We start from the raw sequence: 21681 nt of genomic DNA on the forward strand, positions 1-21681 counted from the left end.
GGCCAGGACAGGCCCACCTCCCATCTCACAACAGAGAATTATCCAGCCCCAAAGGTTAGTAAGAGCCACAGTTGAAAAATTCTGATCTAGAACAGGGTCTGGCACATGGAAGACCTCAACATGGGCGGGATTCCTGATGCTGGCGGCTTAGTGGCATTAGTGACAGAAATGATAATCATGCTTGATATAACATCATATAATTGTACAGTATACTGTTTTCAGTTTGTTGAGCAGTTCTGCATGATATTCACTCATTTCATGGCATTAGACCTGAGGGAGTTCGGTTCTACTTTTACACTCATACTTTACATAAAGCAAAGGTCCTACTCAGGACCAACAGAGTATGACGGGTGGCCCTCTCCTCCCACTTCTCTCCTAACACACACACGATCTACCTGCTCCAGGGCTGCGTCCCTGAACAACCAGCTAGAATGCCTGAATCATATGGGTAAATCTGTTAGTTCACTAGCTATGGTGTTGTTGAAACACACACACACACACACTCTCAAATGTATTTCACACGTTGCATGAACTCGTAACTTGAACACCCTCTCCAGGAAGGCCTGGCCTCCCTGGGATCATAAGGGAAATGTAACGATTAAAACTTTTAAGCTGTCAGGTGAGTTTTCTATTAGCCATTGACACAGCACAGTTGAGGCAGTAGCCTGTGACACGGGACACAGGCTGACCCACTTCTCAGGGAACTCATAGTCCATCAATTACAGAATCCCTATTCATACTGGGCAATTCTTTTCAACCATGCATGTTCTACCACTTAATGTTTGGAGATGAGGTGCATGGTGGAGAAGGTTGCCTACAGGTGTCAAAACCAGGATGTAGGGGCTTCCCTGGTGGCGCAGTGGTTGAGAATCCGCCTGCCAGTGCAGGGGACACGGGTTCGAGCCCTGGTCTGGGAAGATCCCACATGCCGCGGAGCAACTGGGCCCGTGAGCCACAATTACTGAGCCTGCGCGTCTGGAGCCTGTGCTCCGCAACAAGAGAGGCCGCGATAGTGAGAGGCCCGCGCACCGTGATGAAGAGTGGCCCCTGCTCACTGCAACTAGAGAAAGCCCTCGCACAGAAACGAAGACCCAACACAGCCAAAAAAAAAAATAATAATAATGATAATAATAAATAAATAAAATTAAAAAAAAAAAAAAACCAGGATGTAAGTTCTAAATTCACCAGAGTGACCCCTGCCTATAATTCAGCTGCACGACCCCCTGTCTGAACGCTGAGGCAAATTTATGATCAGTTTCTCCTGGTTATCTTCAGCTCCTCTTTCAGTTGCCCTCTTATCAGTCCAGACGTCTTTTTGCTTTTGAGAAGAGCCATCTTTCTTGTCTCAGCACCTCCCTTTTTTCTTTATCAACTCAAATTATTAAACTGCTAAGCCGATTGCCAACACTGGATATGTTTGCCTCTGCTTAATACACACTGGCACAGAAGTGGCTGTGTCCTTTTTCTTTTCTTTTTTTTTTAAACTTTTTATTTTATATTGGAGTATAGGTGATTAACAATGTTGTTTTAGTTCCAGGTGTACAGCAAAGTGTCCTTCTTTTTTGTAATTAAATTTAACACTTAATTCAGCCTAGAATTTCCAAGCTGAGATGAGGTGTTTCCCCCCACCACACACAAATCCATATGTTGAAACCCTAACCCCCAATAAAGTAGCTTTGTGAGTCCTAATATAAGTAGGAGTGACCTGCTTTATTCTAGAAAACCTTTTTAATTCTAAAATAATGGTTTTATCCACCATTAAAACCACACCCAGGTAGAAATTCAGGGGTAGTGAAGTTGGACTCTGCAAAGCTTCCTTTGCCAATGCCCTGATTTGCTGGATAAATAACCAACATCCCAAAATGATGGGTTATGATAGAAAATTTCCCGTTGGCTACAGTACCATTAAACATATCTTAAGGGCGTTCAAGTAAATGTGCCATGAAGAGGCTTCTGCTGGTCATGCCAAGTATGTGGTGTTCCTTGGCTTGGGCAGTTAGTTCATTTAGAATTTAAACAAACAGAAAATGCAGCACTAGCCAGCTCTTAGGTTTCCTGATGGCTTGCCAGTTACCCACCCAACTATCCTCTAAGTGGCAAAGGCATTACCCACTGATGTGCATGTGCAGTACAAAGCCTAGCCCCTTTTCAAGCTCAAGAGTTCCCTGACCTCTTAGTCATTGCTACATGGTGCTATAGACTGAATGCCTGTGTCCCTCACCAAATTCATATGTTGAAACCCCACCCCCAAATATGGCTGTATTTGGAGGTAGGGGCCACTAAGAAAGTAAGGTTAAACAAGGTCATATGGGTGAGGCCCTAATTTAAGAAGATTAGTGTCCTTATAAGAGACACCAAAGAGCTCATTTTCCCCTTCTCTTCCTCCTACACTTCTGCATGCACCCAGGAAAGGCCATGTGAGGATACAGAAGGTGGCCATCTGCAAGCCAGGAAGACAGCTCTCACAAGAAGCCAAGCCGTGCTGGAAACTTGATCTTGATCTTGGACTTTCCAGCTTCCAGAACTGTGAGAAAATAAATTTCTATTGTTCAAGCCATGCAGGCTGTGGTATGCTGTTATGGCAGACTGAGCAGACTAATACAGATGGGGTTATTATAAACTGTATGAAGAAGTGAACAACCTATCAAGGTTATAATAATTACCATCCACAGCAATCACCTAATGACTTATTGTGTACATCACAGCTCATCAAAATGCTAGATTTTAGAAATTAAGACCTGTACACTGAAAACTATATAGACACTGATAGTCACTGATGAAAGAAATTGTAGAAGTCACAAATAAATGGTAAGATAGTCTGTACTCATCGACTGGAAAAATTAATATTGCTAAAATGTCCATATTACCCAAAGCAATCTACAGATTCAATGCAATCCCTATCAAAATTCAATTGGCATTTTTCATAGGAATAGAACAAAATTTGTATGGAACCACAAAAGACCCCAAACAGACAAAGCAATCTTGAGAAGAACAAAGCTGGAGGCATCATACTTCCTGATTTCAAACTATATTACACAGCTATTACTATAGCATATAATATACTGTAATCAAAACAGTATGGTATTGGCATAAAAACAGACACATAAATCGAAGGAACAGAATAGAGAGCCCCAAAATAAACCCACACATATATGGTCAATTAATTTATGAAAAAGAGCCATGAATATACAATGGGAAAGGAAAATCTCTTTAATAAATGGTGTTGGGAGGGACTTCCCTGGCGGTCCAGTGGTTAAGACTCTGCACTTCCACTGCAGGGGGCATGGGTTCGATCCCTGATCGGGGAACTAAGATCCCATATGCCTTGTGGCATGGCCAAAAAACAAACCAAAAAAAAGAGGTGTCGGGAAAACTGGACAGGCACATGCAAAAGAATAAAACTGGACCAGTATCTTACACCGTACACAAAATCAACTCAAAATGGATTAAGGCAGGGGTCCCCAACCCCTGGGCCACGGACTGCTACAGGTCCATGACCGGTTAGGAACCAGGCTGCACAGCAGGAGGTGAGTGGTGGGCAAGTGAGCAAAGCTTCATCTGCCACTCCCCATCGCTCCCCATGGCTCACATTACCGCCTGAACCATCCCCCGCCTCCCCCCGCCATCCGTGGAAGAATTGTCTTCCACAGAACCTGTGCCTGGTGCCTAAAAGGTTGAGGACCACTAGGTTAAAGACTTGAACATAAGACCTGAAATCATAAAACTCCAAGAAGAAAACATAGGGGGTAAGCTCCTTTACATCAGTCTTGGCAGGGATTTTTGGATTTGACACCAAAAAGCAGAAATAACTAAGTAGAGCTACATCAAACTAAAAGCTTCTGTACAGCAGAGGAAGCCATCAACAAAATTAAATGGCAACCTATGGAATGTGAGAAAATATTTGCAAATCATATATCCGATAAGTCATTAATATCCAAAAATATGTAAAGAACTCATACAACTCAATAGTAAAAATCCCAAACAATCCAATTAACAAATGGGCAAAGGAACTGAATAGACATTTTTCTAAAGAAGACATACAGATGGTCAATAGGTACATGAAAAAGTGCTCAACATCACTAATCGTCAGGGAAATGCAAATCAGAACCACAGTGAGATATCACTTCACACCCGTTAGAATAGCTATTCTCAAAAAGACAAGAAATAACAAGTGCTGGCAAGAATGTGGAGAAAAGGGAACCCTCATGCAGTGTTGGTGTGAATGTAAATTGATGCAGCCACTATGGAAAACAGTGTGGAGGATCCTTAATATGTTTATTATTCATTTATTTACTTTAAACAACATTTACTATCTATCTATCTATCTATCTATCTATCTATCTATCTAGTCCACGCCACATGGCATGCGAGATCTCAGTTCCCTGACCAGGGATTGAACCTGTGCCCCCTGCATTGGAAGCATGGAGTCCCAACAACCGGACCACCAGGAAAGCGCCCCCCTTAAAAATTTTAAATAGAACTACCTGCACTACCATGTTCATTGTAGCATTATTTACAATAGCCAACGGATGAAAACAATCTAAGTGTACACCAATGGATGAATGGATAAAGAAATTGTGGTATATACATACAGTGGAATATTATTATTCAGCCAGAAAAAAGAAGGAAAACCTGCCATTTGTGACAACATGGATGGACCTTGAGGAAATTATGCCAAGTGAAATAAGTCAGACAGAGAAAAACAAATACTGTATAATCTCATTTATGTGTGGAATCTTTAAAGAACAAAAACAAACCCAAAAAACCCTCATAGATACAGAGAACAAATTGGTGACTGCTATACACAGGGAATGGGGGATGGGGGGTGGTGAAATGGGTGAAGGTGGTCAAAAGGTACAAACGTCCAGATATCAGATAAATAAGTGCTGGAGATGTGATGCACAGCATAGTGACTTAGTTAACAATATTGTATATTTGAAAGTTGCTAAGAGAATAAATCTTAAAAGTTCTCACCACAAGAAGAAAATTGTATGAATATGTGGTGATGAATGTCAACTAAACTTACTGTGGTAATCATTTCGCAATATATACATATATCAAATCATTATGCTGTACACCTAAAACTAATACAATGTTATATGTCTATCATATCTAAATTTTTAAAAACGTAAAAATTTAACCCTAGATTTATTTTATGTCAGATGAGGAATCAATTATAAATTAATCCTATATGTACACTATTTTTTATTGTTATCATTTTAATATCTTCCTGGATCATTTTATCTAATTTAGGAGAAAAGCTAGTTTATCTTTCATGACATTATCTTAAATTTATGTAGCACATTTTTCCCAAGAAGTTCAAAGGATTTTACTCAAAACTTCTCACTGGTTTTGATTGAAGTCCCAGGATCTAGGCAAAAGGCTGATTCCATTGCCCCGGTTTTCATTAAAAATCATTTTGCTTTCTCTTGGTATTTGATGAGAGAAGCAGCTCTTTGATTTGGGGATCTTTTTAAAATTGACTTTGTTCTTTTTTAATCCCAACTGCTCCAGGCATCATTAGCTCGTCTTAATAGAAGTTTCAATTTCCTTTTATCCCTTTGAGCCTGGGTTCCAATGTCCTCAAAGCAGCACCTTTTAATTGGCCTGGAAAAGGTCACCGTTTTAAGAAGAGGAAGCCATATCATACATTTTACAGGGTCAATGTGGGTCTTTGAGATCAGAAAGGGATGGTTGCAGGGGGTGGATTCATCCCCCAGCAAATGTTTAGGTGGCATGTGATTACCTCCTAAATATTTTCAATATAATGTTCCACGTAATTACATATACCCACTCTTATTCAACACATTCCCTGCTATAATTAGTTGGCCTTGATTTAAAATTCATTTGTCTTTAAGATTCTGTCCTCCTTTTTAAATTTAACCAATGGCTGAGAAGCAGTGTTAACTTTGACAGTGGTTTCCTTATATGTAATAACTTTTGGTGACACTCTCCTATATAAACACCCCAATCATACGTTTTTTAGAAAATGATACAAGGGCATCTAATGTATTCTCCCACCTTCAGGTACCCTCCCACCACACATTGTCTTGTGTATTCCAGCAGTAGTTTCTCCAAAAAAATCTAAAGTGTAATAAAATCTTATGTATACATGGACACAGTTTACAATCAAAAAAAGCTTTTTGAAGGAAACCTACCCTATTACTTTACTTTCTTCTAGTGTTACAAACACTAATCTGGATCTGGAGTGGGTACCTAAATCCTGAAGTGGAGGAGGGAAGCCGTAAACCTTTCAAGGATCTGAAAGAATTCACAGAAACTTGACTCCATCAGGGCAGCAGTAAGGAGGGGAGGGGGAGAGCTGCTAAAAAATTCTAGTCTTTAAGGGGCTAGCCTTCCACTTCAAAGAATCACTGATATAAAGAAATACTCTACAATATTTCATCTCTTTAATTACCAAGACACTTTTAAGAAGCCTCAATGTTTGGTACCTCATGAGTCATCACTCAGGCACTTATGAGAAGTTAAGCATTACTACACAGTTATTTCCACACAATTCCTATCTTATAGATGGACTGTGGATAAATATTATGAAAAAAAATGGCATATTAGAAAGATGCTACAATACACAAAAAATTAAAAATCTACGTCCACAGGTTTCTTTTTTCTATATTATTGCTTGAAGAAAAATAAATTGATGAAGGGATTTTTTTTTCCCTACAAACTTTCCAGAATAAAGTTCCTTAGCTTTCCCTTCTCTTGAAGAATTTGGTGAAATCCTAAGTTTAATGCACCTAATGGAAGTAGACCACCAAGAACAAGGTAAGCAATTGTCCTCATCTAGTTTTCCCTGAAGCACTGTGTTCTGTGTTACATGTCACCCACAAAAGAGAGTGACGTGGACAATTTAGAACACAATCAAGGAAGAGGGACCTTCCTAACAGCCCAGGTCTCTAGATCCAACATGGAAATAAGAGGTGAAAGAATTAAAGGTTAACTAACCTGGAAGAGACCTGGCAGAAAAATGTTAACTGTCCTCAAAAGATTGGAAGGTGGTAAAGTGGAAAAAACCATTCATATCTTCTATTTGGTCCAAGAAGGATGAAAGCACTGAAGTTATGATAGAATTAGTATAAAGGAGAACATCACTGTAATTTGAAGTGCTCTGAAAATGAAATAGTCTGCTTTGGTACTTAGGAGTTCACTTTCCCCGATGGTGTTCAGGTGGACACTGGCGGACCACTCTAGGGAACTGTTGTAAAATGCATGAGAAAAGAAACTGAACCGCTTGGATTTTCAGTTCCCTTCTAACTCTCAAGCTCTATGAAAACGCCTGCCCTGGGGAGAAATCACTGATGCAACAAAATTAGGTACAACCAAATAATTCAAATATTAATGGTTTCAGGGATCCAGGATGTAGGATTTATCTTGTATTGTCTTTGTGTAGGCTTTCCTAGCACAAGGAGAAGGAAAGAGTTACTTTATTCCATTAAAAGAGACTGTATGTTAAACATGTCTAGTTCACTTAGACAAAAGACAAAACAAAACAAAACAAAATAAAACAATACAGTCCCTTTAAGTGTGCTCCACGAGATTGTTTATCTACACTCATCTACTTAAATTGACTCTTCTGAAATTTCTGTGTGGGTTGTGCTGGGAGGATGGATGCAGGCTTTCTGCAGCCATCATGTCACCCAGTTGGGATGTGGAGAAGGTTCCTCCACTCCCCCCGAGGAACCTTCAGCAGCTCTCCCCTCATGGCCCCCATCAGCAAGGGAGAGACTAAATGAGGTTCGAGCCCTGGGAGGCATCGTCTGGGACTGTTGAGAGGCAGTGGGTCAAACCCAGACTAACTAGTGACCTACAGGGAGGGAATGGAGAGAGAAACAGCAGAAAGGAAGGTGTTTCTTCCAACAACTCCCTTTTCATGCTGGTATTTGTAAAGTGTGTCATAAAGAGAAGGAGCAGAGCTCATCTTTACCGACTAACTCTTACTCAACAGTTGAACTCCACATGACGCTATGGAGACCACTTCATATTAATCCATTTAGGTAAAAGACTTGAAAAAGAGATGAAGAGATGGCATGGTGCTAAATACACAGGCTTTGAGTTAAAAGAGCCAGGGTTCAAGTTCTGACTTTCTAGTTTCTAACTGTATGACCTTGAGCAAGTAGGTTACTTAACCTCTCTAGGCCTCAGTTTCCTCATCTGTAAAGTGGGGCTAGGAATAGTGGCTGGCTCACCCTGAGTACTAGAGAAATGCTAGCTTCTGTTATGTTCACAGAAACAGAAAACCGAGTCCCTCTTGAGCTTGCTTCTCCTTGAGTCCTGTCCAAGACACAAAAGGAACAAAAGCGGCATTGAGGTAAGAATCTAGGTCACATCAGACCTGTGGCTCTGCTGATTGGAAAAGAACATGAACCCAGACTGGGGCAGCTGAAAGTGAAAGTGAATCCTACACAACTTTTAAAGAAAATAAAATGAAAGTGTATTTTCTGACACGGAGAGATGTCCAAAATTATTAAATGAAAACACATGTTAGAAAACATTGTGATCGGGACTTCCCTGGTGGTCCAATGGTTAAGAATCTGCCTTCCAATGCAGGGTATGCGGGTTCGATCCCTGGTTGGGGAACTAAGATCCCACATGCCACAGGGCAACTAAACCCACGTGCTTCAACTACTGAGCTCACGCGCCTCAACTACTGAGCTCACGCGCCTCAACTACTGAGCTCACGCGCCTCAACTAGAGAGAAGCTTGTACGCCACAGCGGAGGGTCTCAAATGCCTAAGACCCAATGCAGCCAAAAATTAAATAAATCAATAAATAAATATTAAAAAAAAAAAGAAAACAGTGTGATTGGGACTTCCCCGGTGGTCCAGTGGGTAAGATTCCATGCTCCCAATACAGGGGGCCCGGGTTTGATCCCTTGTCGGGGAACTAGAGCCCACATGCATGCCGCAACTAAGAGTTCGCATTGCTGCAACTAAAAAAAGATCCCGCATGCCGCAACCCCATGACTAAAGATCCCGCGTGCCACAACTAAGACCTGGCACAGCCTAAATAAATAAATAAATATTAAAAAACAACAACAACCACAGTGTGATCACCTATGGGAAAAAAGGATTACTATTAACATACATGATGGTAACATGTCAGCATCTATAAAAGAGAAGAGCTGGAGGAATTTCCACCCAACAATGGATAATGATTTGGGGAGCAATTTAGGACTGTATGGGACATTCACTCTATATTTGTTATTTCTGTAATATTTGGATGTTTATAAAGAATATTATTCATTTTTAAATTAGGAAAATTAATGTTTAAAAAGAAAAAACACATCATCCTATTACAGATTTTACATTGTACTGTATACTGATCACCTTAAACTGGAGTAGGCAATTAATAGTGACAAGAGATAAGCAGAGGCAGGAAATGCTTCTCTTATTCTCCTTTCAAAATGACAACACACATCACATTTTAGAACCTCTTTCATAAATCTGCCCATGAGCCTATTGAAGTAGGTATTTGTGGTACACTTTGTGCTGTGCGGCCTTACGTCGTGGTTTGAATCCTGGCTCTATGTCTTACTAACTGTAGGACCTTGTGCAAGTTTCTTGATCACTGTGCCTCAGTTACTTGACCTGTCAAATGGGACTAATAGTAGTACCTCAAAGGGTTGTTGTGAGTATGAACTGAGATACTGTATGTAAAATGCTTAGAACAGTGACTGGCATATAGTAAGCACTAAATAAAGAGTTTGGCCGTCATTATTTTATTCTTCATTTAGAGAAAACTGTGGATCCGAATGATACCTTTATCTCAAAACAACAAACGCCCCAGAATCTTGAAATTCATTCCCACTGCCACCTCTCTAAGACCAGAATTTTATCACTTAATTCGTAGATTGTTGCTATATCTTCCTACACAGGCTTCTCGCTCCAACTTATCTTTCCTGGCATTGCTGGATTCAGCTCTTTTGAGCTTTCCTTTTATCTCTTACAGTTTGGCTTAAATGGCTTCAGTAGTTTCCCACTGTTGAAAGGTTAAATGTCAAACACCTTCACCTGTCCCTTCATACGTTGGCTTCATCCTACATTTTTTTTTTTAACTGAAGTAGAGTTAATTACAATGTTGTGTTAGTTTCAAGTGTACAGCAAAGTGATTCAGTTATACATATATATATTCTTTTTCAGATTCTTTTCATTACACCTTATTACAAGATATTGAATATAGTTCCCTGTGCTATACAGTAGGCCCTTGTTGTTTACCTATTTTATATATAGTAGTGTGTATCTGTTAATTCCAAATTCCTAATTTATCTCTTGACCCCCCCCCATGCCACCTTTCTTATATGTGACACGGTATATCAAACACAGACCACAGTGGCTTCAGCTGCACTGTTCCCCGAGAACCACAGAGCACCCCTGATTCTGAGCCTTTGCCTCAGGCTATTGCCCACCCCCCCATTCCTAATCCCCTCAGTGCAAGATCCCAGTCAGTAATACAAGACTCAAGAAAAGCTGTCTGACCACTCAAATCCACAGTTACCTCTATTTTGAAATCCTAGAGCATCTGACATCCTGGCCCAAGCTCTCATTGGAGGTTCAATTACAGTCACTGAGGCTGGTATCATATGTAAATTCAACAAGCATTTATTGATCAGGCTTTGGGAGTTCAGAGATGAAGAATACAAAGTCCCTATCCTCATTGAGCCCATGTTCTATCAGAGAAGACAGAAAGTAAGCAAATGATAGCTTGGCTATGGCTGCCCACGTGCTTTGTCAGAGGCATATGCAAGGTACAGTGGTGGCCCAAAGACAGAGACAACCACAAAAGAATGAATCAACATTAAGGGCTTGAAGTGTTGTTGAAGGGCTTATCTTTCTTTCTCCCAACCAAATTTGCCCTTCCTCTGGTTGATCAAAAACATGGAGCTGGATCTTAAATACTTTAAGACCCTGTCCTACTTAAGGTCTCAAAATGACAGGCTCTGGCACCAGCCTCTCCCTGGAGTATATTTCCACCTTCCCTGCTACTTCGTTCACCTCTATCCGCCCATTTATTTGTTTAAAACGTGAACCAACTGGTCAGGTACAGTAATCTAATTCTGCATTTGGTTTGAGGCCAATGCATTGAGGGCATTCAATAAATAATGGTGCCTGGTGTGCCTTTCCTAGATCCTGGCTGCATAGGTCTGAGCCGAAGCTGGGATCCTAGGAGGCAAGCCCGAGAGATAGTGGATGAAGGGTGGTAGAGCTCTGGAGACCACAAAGGCAAATTTGCTCTGATTGCCTGACCCAGAGATCATAACACCTGCGGGACTTGCTGCAGTGAAGCCTACACATGCAAATAGTACACCACTGAGTCGGTTAGGGTGTGAACTTCTTCCTGACATGATTTTCCCACATTCAGTCTGGGTAAAAGTACATAACGGCTTCCCCACTGTGAGCACACAGGCCCATGTTTACTTGCCTTCATTAAAGAAATTCTCCTTCCTGTGAGTGGGTGGTTCTAGGAGGGGTGAGGCAGGAGTCTTTGTTGGATGATATGGACGTCCCAAGGGAGGAAGAGCAGGGAAGAAACAGGAAATCCTTAAAATAAAATTCCCTGGACAATGTGTGTCCACTTATCCATCAATCCGTTCATTCATCTTATCTATCTACCACGGGATAGGCGGTGAGGCTACAACGATGAATGTCACAGGACCTGGCTCAAGGGTGACATTCAAGAAATATTTACGGAATTAATGACTTAAGCTTATGCATTAGCTTTACTTTGATTACCATTTCCTACTGGAGAACATTCTTTGCTTTCTGTATGCCAGATGTTACCTAGCATATTTCAGCCCACAGTTAACGGAGGCATCTCGGCCTGCATAAAAAGGATCTTCCAACATATTCCCTACATTCTTGAACTTAGATCCCAAAATGCCTTATTTTTAACCTTCTTCCCTGCTGTCTTCTCCCAATCTCCATTTAAGATTCCACTGTTTGCCCCACTGTTTGGTTTCTCCTGGCTTCTGAATGATAATTCAAATACTGATTGCTTTCAGGCTACACTGTCAGTTTCCGCTTCGCCTCTAGCTCTCTCTTCCAAGTTCCGCTGTCTCAGAGAGCAAGGGGCTGGAGAGGAGTCAAGGGAGTTGGCTCCCCATTCTAGCGAGATCTCCTGGCTTGGGGGCAATTTGGCTTCTCCAGCTGTATCTCCCATTCTCTGTCTGTAGAATGGCAGGGATGCCAACTGGCCCAGGGATAGAACAAGGGTTGGTGAGCTCATAGCTGGAAGAGATGATGTATCCAAGAACAAAGCAATATTATGAGGTGAAATTCTGATTTTATGGTCCATCAATATCAAGCCTCATACCGTTTCTGGCTTTTCTGCTTCTGTGATTTTGGCGCATTTCTTCTAAGGAAGAGGTCTGGATAACGAGCATGACTCGTCTTCTCAGGCACAGACTCCCGTATATTGAATGGACTTGGCACAAATCAGAACACCGGGGTGTAGCTGGCTGCTAATCAAACACTACCAGCAGGTGAGCACGAAGAACACCTGGTTTGGAGACGCACTTCTGATGCGGGAGAGCATTTTCTAAAGTGTCACTCAAAGCTGGATTCAATTAAACTACAAGTTTGAAAAGAACTCACGTTACAAAATGAGAAATCCGTCTTTATGCTTGAAGATGCAGAAACTTTGTAGATCACAGCTACCAAAAAAGAAAGAAAGAAACCACACATACACACAAAGACACCAATGAATCATTTTTTCCCCTGCAGAGTATACAAAACAAATTCTTTGAGCATGAACTGTGGAAGTCCCTCTAGAAGAAAACTCCTCTTTATATCTGATTGTAATAATCTGGCAGCTGACAAATATGTCAGCGATGTACACAAAAGAGCAGCTAAAATCTAAAACAAATACTACTCTCATAAGCTGAATAAAAAATGGCAAAATAAATGTCCAGTAAAGTATGGATAACCATAATCGTTCTTATATTTTAATGTTCAAACATAAGAATGAACAAGCAGCTGTTATTTCTATTTAAAAAAAAGAAATTGGCCAGAAATAAGATTCTCTTAGAGAAATGAGCATCTAACCTAAAATCATCCCCCAGGTCACTGGAAGACGCATTCAACACCCACGTCGCTCTTGTGTGCCACACAACACTTCTGATGTACCTGATGGAGGAAGGAAGAGTAACTTCTGCTGTATTACTGCCTTCGCATCCGCCACCTCTCCCCAGAAGCCCTCACGCAGGAACGCTGGCTGATAGGAAACAGAGGCCAATGCCGCCCTCACTTACGGATTTTGCTGCCTTCTCAACTTTGGGGTCCCAAGCCCGGATAACATCTGAGCCAGGCAGCTGCCCTTGCTTAGCACCATATCCGAAACAGGCCAGCAGCAAGACTGGTACGGGAGGGGAGGACAGCCCAGAGGGAAGAGGAAGAGGCTCTTACTCACCACCCACTCGGAGCTGGCACTGGTTGTAAAACTACAGCACTCCCCAGTGCAGGAGCACCTCTCCGCCTCGTTGCCTCAACACCAGTTTGCAGTAACAGGCTCTGCGTGGGTGTGGAAAGGCAGCGAGCTGGACCAGGGGAGACGGCCAGCAGGTGGGAAGCAAACCAGAGACCCCCAAGTACTCCTCAGAGAAACATTCATTTCCCCGGGGGCTTGGTGATTCCAGGGGCTCTTCAACAAAATGCACACCCCTCAAGAGTAGGGACAGTCGAATTACACATGGATTTATTAGGTACTCAGTACAGGGCTATGGGCTTCTGTTTAGAACGTCTCCCTCCCTATAACCAGAACCTTCTGCCAAAGGTGTGAGCAGTTCTTTGAGACCCAAGTTAAGGTAGTTTCTGAAACCGCCCCCCTCAAAGATCTGGCTCTGGCTGCTGCAAAGGTACTGCCTTATAAATGCGTGGGCAACGGTTATTCTCTTGCCCTCCCCCTCTTCCCCTAGAGCCCATTCCAGTTTCTACAGAGGCACGGGCTCCTAGGTCCATGGGAGTTCTGGGTGGGTCTATGCCACTCATGACCTAATGCCCCCCTTCCTCAAGAGGTTAGGTCACTTTTTGGGTGGGCAAAAGCTGTAGAGTCTTCAGAAGTAGTAAATATACCATCTCTCTTGATCTGCTCCATGGGGACTGATTCCTATCATCAGACTGCAAGGGAAGCACAGATTTGAAGGGATCATTTCATGTCTATCTTTATAAACTTGTTTAAAAAAAAGATTCAGCCATGTCACCTTATTCCTCAGGGTTAAAGTTTTGTAGATGACGACTCAGGAAAATGAGAAGGATCTTCATGGATGACTCATGGTATTTAAAGTGTCAAACCCACTTGGCCTGGTCACATTGTATGCTAGACAGTTAAGCTTTAACTACGTCTCTTGAAAGAAGATTGTCACTAAAAGTATTTTTGATTTCTTTCACACTTTTGCAAAGAGTATAAAGGCAACCCAAGCACGGAAAATAACCAGTAAGCCATCAACCGACCAACCTCTCTTTTTAGGGGGTAAATATAAACATGCAATATCAGACAATTCATTTCTGAAGTTTCTATACATTCCGTGCTATTTTTAAAAATTAGGCTAGACAAACGTAGAGCTTGAAGTCTCTTGTTGACTCACCTAACAGGCTTGGCAAAAGCTTTCTCTGACTTTCCCAAGAAGACAGACTCTTAGGTGTCCAGCTCCCAGTCACTCCACCCAACCTCCAATCCCAGTGCAGGTTGGGTGGTGTTGCCTAATTCCCCTGGGCTATCCGGATGCCACTCATTGCATTGCAGAGATTCGGAGTCATTAAATCCTGCCAGACCTGACCTGGAGACCTGGGAGGGGAAAGGCATTATAGAAGAGGCACTGAACCCAGAACCTTGCATACTCCTTTCAAGGCTCAACAATACACACGGACTTCGCAAGGTCCAGTCCTTGGCTTTGACTCATGATTCCTAGGCCTCATAATGAGGGTGTTTCCCCGGTGCAAACAACTGAAAGGGTTTCGTCTCACTTCTGACTGAGGACATTCCCGCAACCTCTAAAGCTCGGAATCACCCTTAGAATACGTAGATTCGTCATTCAGGGCAGAATTTTCTACCTTCGTAGTTTGTTTCTCCTTTAGCAAGACTCTCATTGGTCAGGGGGGCCAGCGGCTGTGAGGCTGCATCAGCTGCTAAAGCCCCTGAGCATATGCTTCTTCTCAGAATGACATCACCCTCTGTAGAGGCTATAAGGAGAAAGGAAACATTGAATTTCACACCAGAAAAAGAGAAAAGGAGCCTGAGTTATTCAGAATAGTCTCTCTTTTTTGAGATCTTTCCTTCCCCTAAACATAATGATTCTTCTGTTGTCCTCATTTTTTGCTACCAAGGTTTCATTCCTGACTACGTTACCAGGCTGAGGCCAGGCCCTCAATCCTTATGTTTTCGTTAGATCTAGAAAAACAATGCAAGACAGAGAGGCTTTCTCTATCTAGTGCATGTGTAAGTGTTTGGGTTCAACCCTTCCAGGCCCATCTTTCCATGACATAGGATGCCCATTCAGAAAAGCACTGTAATATCTTCTTTCTTTTGAAAACTACTGGTTACTTAAATAAAATTGTATATTATATGGAACTATCTTTCCTCCCATCCAGGAGTGAATTCAGAGACTATAATTCTTGGGAAATTATAGGCAAATGGGATGGCTAGGCCTATTAGGAAAAGTGACTTTAAAGTAGTAGTAATTTCAGGTATGAAGTAAAAGCCTGCTTCTGAGTCTCTACCTATACTTCCTGTGAAAAAAGCTACACAGGATGTCCATTAAATAATTACCAACTTGTTTCCCCTTGGGTTCCTAATGGTTGGGGTATTTGTTAAACAGGTAGACAGTAATGAATTGCCCCTCAAAATCAAAATGAAATGTCGTACATCTAAACTTTCCTTTTGGAAAGCTCTTTGGTATTTTTCTACCTGACAGCTAAATTGGATGATTGATTGATTGGTTGCTTTTATTATCTTTAAGACAGACTCTTGGATGTGGTCAAAGTGAAAATATGAGGAGTAATCAGCCCATAGGAGGAGTGCTTATCCTCTAAATTAGAACAACCTAGCAGTCATTGGAAGTGCCCTAGACTGAAATTGTTTTTGTTGTTTGAATCTGAAAATGACAACATAGAACACAGTCAACGGCATGCAGCATCTAATTATGGGTGATACAGCTTTAATTGGTATGTGGAAGGCATGCCTGTGGAATTAGTCCTTGGAATATTGGCCAATCAGATCACTTTCAGCATTTCTCAATGTTTAGTTTCATCTTATAATTAAGTAACAATGATCATTTCCTGGCAGCTAAGGAGTGGCTAGAGGAGTTAGAAGCCTCATTAGGTTTATAATTTATCAAATTCTAAGCTCTTCATCTGCAGTGTGGCAAAAAGAGAAAGCATCCTCAAATTCCAAAATGATTAAAGACAATCTCCAACCATATTTCATATGTGTGTGTTCACTTGTTCTTCAAAGGCTGACTTGTTATTTTCTGAGTTTCTTTTTTTTAATGTTTATGTTCTTTATTTTTATTTATTTATTTTTATTGTTTTATTTTTTGGCTGCGTTGGGTCTTTGTTGCTGTGCGCGGGCTTTCTCTAGGTGCAGTGAGCGGGGCCTACTCTTCGTTGTGGTGTGCGGGCTTCTCATTGCGGTGGCTTCTCTTGTTGCGAAGCACGGGCTCTAGGCACGCGGGCTTCAGTAGTTGTGGCACGTGGGCTCAGTAGTTGTGGCTTGCAGGCTCTAGAGCGCAGGCTCAGTAGTTGTGGCACATGGGCTTAGTTGTTCCATGGCATGTGGGATCTTCCCGGACCAGGGCTCGAACCCATGTTCCCTGCATTGGCAGGTGGATTCTTAACCACCGCACCACCAGGGAGGTCCCATTTTCTGAGTTTTTAAGAAACAACTGTGTATTATTATATAAGCAGGAAAAAATGTTGATGTTGATGTGACTTTGATAGAGATGTATTAAACTATGTTAACACACACACACATGCACATGCTAAAACAAAAGTAGAGTTGATAGTCCATGTTTCCTTTTAGACTCTTTTTGTGACAATTCCAAATCCTTGACTATTCATTAATTCTAGCAATAGCATCCTCTTTCATTTCTAGCCCAACTTTTATGCATTATAACTTTTACGCGGTGTTATACCAACACTGGTTTAATCAAATGTCACCTGCTTTTACTTTCTGGAATCTCCTTTCCATATGCCTTGAGATAAAGGATGTTGGTTGAAGAGGAAGTTCCTGGAGCTCCCAGACTGCCTGAGTTCCAAACCCAAACTGCCATGTAAGCATGGTTTTTGGTATTTGGGTGAGAAGGAGAGAGATGAAATTTAAAATTTTGCTGAAATACAAGCATTTCCCAACTAAGTACAAACTGTGTTGCAAGATTTCAGTGATAAGTTAATTACCTAGATTTTATAGAATGTAGTGTGACCTTATATAAAGGGATTATGACAGTCCCTACCACGTGAGGTCAGGATTAAACAAGTTATTACAGCTCTAAACAGCACACTTAGTGCTCCATATATGCTGGTTTTTAATTATTATGGCCTTATGTTCTACTTGGGTTCCGTTACAGGAAACAGACCCAAGAAACTAGTGTCAAAGGATGCTTAGGAGGGGAGCAGCATGGATAAATATCAGGGTGACTCCGTGAAAGCTTAATCCCCCCAAGTAGACACAGTAGATCAAATTTCCTAGGAATGTATATTAGTTTTAATTCGCCATTCTAAAACCTAAGATTAGGAGACTTTCTAGCAATCTTGGTAATGGTCCTACCTCATCACCAAATCCCTAGCTAAAATGGTGATAGAAACCACCCATGTTAATACACTGTCTGCCCTTGTCGTCACTGTATCATCACCTGTTCTCTCTTCAACCCACTGCATTCCGGCTTTCATCCCTATCACTCCTTTGCAACTGCTCCTGTCAAAGTCACATCATTCTGTATTTGCCAAGGTCAGTGGTTTGTGACCATCTCACGGGATCCCTCAGCAGCAGCATTCAACACAGGTGACTGTTCCCTCCTCAACAAACACTTTCTTTTCTTTTCTTCCATGACACCACACCCTCCTGGGTTTTGCCTCCCTCCCCCAACTCACTGACGGTTGCTTCTCAGTTGCCTTTGCTGGGTCTTCCTCCTCTCAAGGTCGCTACACCCCAGGGATTGGTCTTCACATCTTTTCTCTAGTTACACTCTCTCTGGTGAGTAAATCAGGTCCTGTGACTTTAAATACTGTCTATATGTGGATGACTCTCAACTTTCTCTCCCCAGCTCTGATCCCTCCCCTGGACTCCAGACTCTTATATACAACTACCTACCCAGATATCTGATTGGCTTATCAACAATAAAATGTTTGAAATAGAACTCTTGCTTCTGCTATTCCCTGGCACCCTACATCCCTACCCTTACCCTCCAAACCTGCCATTTTCCAGTTTTCTCCACCTTAATTAATGGCCCCATTATCCCAATTGTACAGCCCCAAACCCAACCGTCACCGTCATTATTCTTTCCCTTAATCTTTTATTCAATCCATCAGTACGTTAGCTGATGCTGTCTCAGAAATCTGTCTCAAATCTCATCACTTCAGCCATCTCCACTGCCACCATCCTAGAACAAGCTACTAGTACATCCTTAGATTAGTGTAATAGCTTCCTCACTGGTCTCCCTTCTCCTACTCTTGCCCTTATATACGCTAGTCCTTAAAAAGGAATCTCAGTGTTATTCCGAAGAAATAAATTTGATAATACTGCTCCCTTGCTAAAATCCTCCAAAGGCCTCATGCTACATTTAGACTACAATTCAATTCCTTACTATGGCCCATGAGGCCGTACAGGATGTGCTCCCAGCCTACCTTGTTCACGATGCTTCAGCCATACTGGCCTTTCATTTCCTTCCGCATCCCAAGATTGTTCCCACCTCAAGGACCTTGCTCTTGAATTCTCCCCCTGCCTGGAATGCCCCACACCTCCACGTGGCAGGCTCCTTCTTATTATTTACGTTTTAGTTCAAAAGTCACCTGACCTCCTCTGACCCTCCTACCTAAAAGTAGCCCCCCAATCTCTATCTTATGACCCTGTTCTATTTTCTTCATAGCACATGTTACTATCTGGAATTACCTTCTTCACTTATTTGTTTACTTGTTTATTATCTATGTGACCCCATGAGAAGTAAGGTCTATGAAAACAAATACCTCACCTATCTTATTTACCACTGCATTTCCTATATACAGGGAAACGCCTGCCGTTTGGTGGGTACTCTATAAATATCTGTTGAATGAATGAATGATCTCTTAAGTGTAATAGTAGTTTGCAAATTATATATAATGACCAGCTGGAACTCAACAGCCAATCCAAATAATTCACCAATACATAAGAAAGGGCTGGAACCAGGAGTAAATTGAAGTGCAGTATATGTCTGACTACAGCCCGCAATCAAATAAAAATTATGTTCAGTTCTATGTTCTTTTGGCCCTTTCTAGGCTTTTCCTCCAATTCACCATCAAGAATCGTCAAAAGCTGATGGCAGAGTTACCCACATTCTCTTCCTTCTTCCTTCTCTAGTTCCTAACAGGAAAAGAATACTGTGACTGATTAGATGAAAAAAATTATTCCTTCTGCACCCCAGCTCCCTATAATCCGAAAATCATGCCCTGTTTTATTTGAAAGCTGGCCTGAGCAACTCAGAAGGCACTTTCCAGCTCTCCCTTTGAGAGCAGTCAGCTGAACTTCACTCTGTGGCTTTTTACACTTAGGGATGCAGGTGCTGCTGGAGCTCATGCACAGGACAGCTCCACTCCCTGCTTGTGCTCTGAAGGGAATGCTCGGTGGCAGAAATGATCTCTGACTTTACCTCACTGTTATCACCTTTCCAGTTCCATCTAATGAAATTGTAAAGAAGAGTACTGAGCTAGAGGCAAGCTTACTCCTGACTCTGTTGTAACCATTTACTATAATTTTGGGCAAATCATTTACTTTCTCTGGGCATGCCTTTGTTATTCATAAAATGAGAAACTTTAGTTGATGATCAATAGCTCTAACTGTCCATGGTGTGGAAATGTTTTGCTTCCAGTACGTACAACACAAATTAATCGGTGTACCTGGTTATGAGTGATGTTGTCCTACTATAGTCAAAAGACAACAGAAGGTGGGGTTAACTTGGCCCAGAGGATTGGAATGAGTCCTATGTCATGGCTGCAGCTTCTACAGATGGAATTTCCAGGAATTAGTGACTTTCCATTGGATATTTTATGGTTTTTGAGACCCATACATGAGGGACTTCCCTGGTGGTCCAGTGGTAAAGAATCCGCCTCACAATGCAGGGGATGCGGGCTCGATCCCTGGTTAGGGAACTAAGATCCCACATGCCATGGAGCGACTAAGCCTACGCACCACAACTTCTGAGCTCATGCGCCTCAACTAGAGAGCCTGTGTGCCGCAAACTGCAGAGCCCACGCGCTCTGGAACCCACATGCCACAACTACAGAGCCCACACGCCCTGGAGCCTGCGTGCCACAACTAGAGAGAGAAAACCCGCATGCCACAACTAGAGAGAAGCCTGCGCACCACAACGAACAGCCTGCGCACCGCAACGAAACATCCCACATGCCTCAACAAAGATCCCACGTGCCGCAACTAAGACCCGATGCAGCCAAAAATAAATTAAATAAATAAATAATAAAATAAACCTTAAAAAAAAAGGACCCATACGTTCACCAAAGATCCCAAAATTTCTATCTTCAGCCCAGCTCCCAATTCTAGACACCAGATTCATATACCCAGCCACCTAGTCAACATCTTCATCTGATGTCAATAGGTATATTTAATTTAAAATGTTTCAAATCTCTCCCCAAAGCCTGTTCAACTTGTCATCTTCTCCATCTCGGTTGACGGCAATACCATCCATCTGGCGCTCAAGCCTGAAACCTTTACTCCTTTCTTTCTCTCCCTCCACATCTAATCTTCCAGAAGATCCTGTTATGTCAACCTGCAAAATAAATCCAGAATCCAGCAGCATCTCACCATTTCCCCTGCCGTCATCCAGGCCCCAGTATCATCTTGTTCCTGGATTATTGCCAAGCCTCCTCACTGGCATTCCTTTTGCCCCTGCCTCTCATCCCCAGTCTTTTCACAACCAGAGTGATTCTTTTGAAACACGACTCAAAGCATGTCAATTCTCTGCTCAAAACCCTGCAAGGTTTCCTCATTTCCCTAAAGTTCTTACGACGGTCTGCAAGTCCTCATATGCTCTACTCCTCCCCACCCACCCATCACTTCTTCACCTGATCTATTACTGTTCTCCCTTACCCCCAACTCTGCTCCAGTCACAGTGGCCACCTTGTTATTTCTCAAACACACCAAGCATGCCGCTTCCTAAGGGCCTTTGCACAGAAAATTCCCTTTGCTCAGCGTCCCCATGACTACCTCCCACTCCGCCTTCAAATGTCGCTTTTGCATTGAGGCCAACCCTGATCTCCCCCTCTAAAATTACAACCCGCTGCCCTCCTCCCTACCCTAGAATTTCTGATCCATTTTCTCCCCATGCACTAATCATTTAATATTCTTTATAATGTAGTTAAGCATTATGTTTAATGTTTATTGCCTATACTCCTGCTCTAAGTATAATCTCAATAAAGGCAAGGTTTCTGGTATGTTTTGTGCCTGCCACAAATAGACACTCAGTAAATA

The 21681-nt window shown here is 42.1% G+C and overlaps 1 protein-coding gene across 1 annotated transcript in view; it reads right to left on the minus strand.

Moving 5' to 3' along the window:
* Positions 1-21681, minus strand: part of SHROOM3 (shroom family member 3) — a 312102-nt gene that overhangs the window by 106211 nt on the left and 184210 nt on the right.

Source organism: Balaenoptera acutorostrata, chromosome 5, assembly GCF_949987535.1.
Source record: "Balaenoptera acutorostrata chromosome 5, mBalAcu1.1, whole genome shotgun sequence".
NCBI lineage: Eukaryota > Metazoa > Chordata > Mammalia > Artiodactyla > Balaenopteridae > Balaenoptera > Balaenoptera acutorostrata.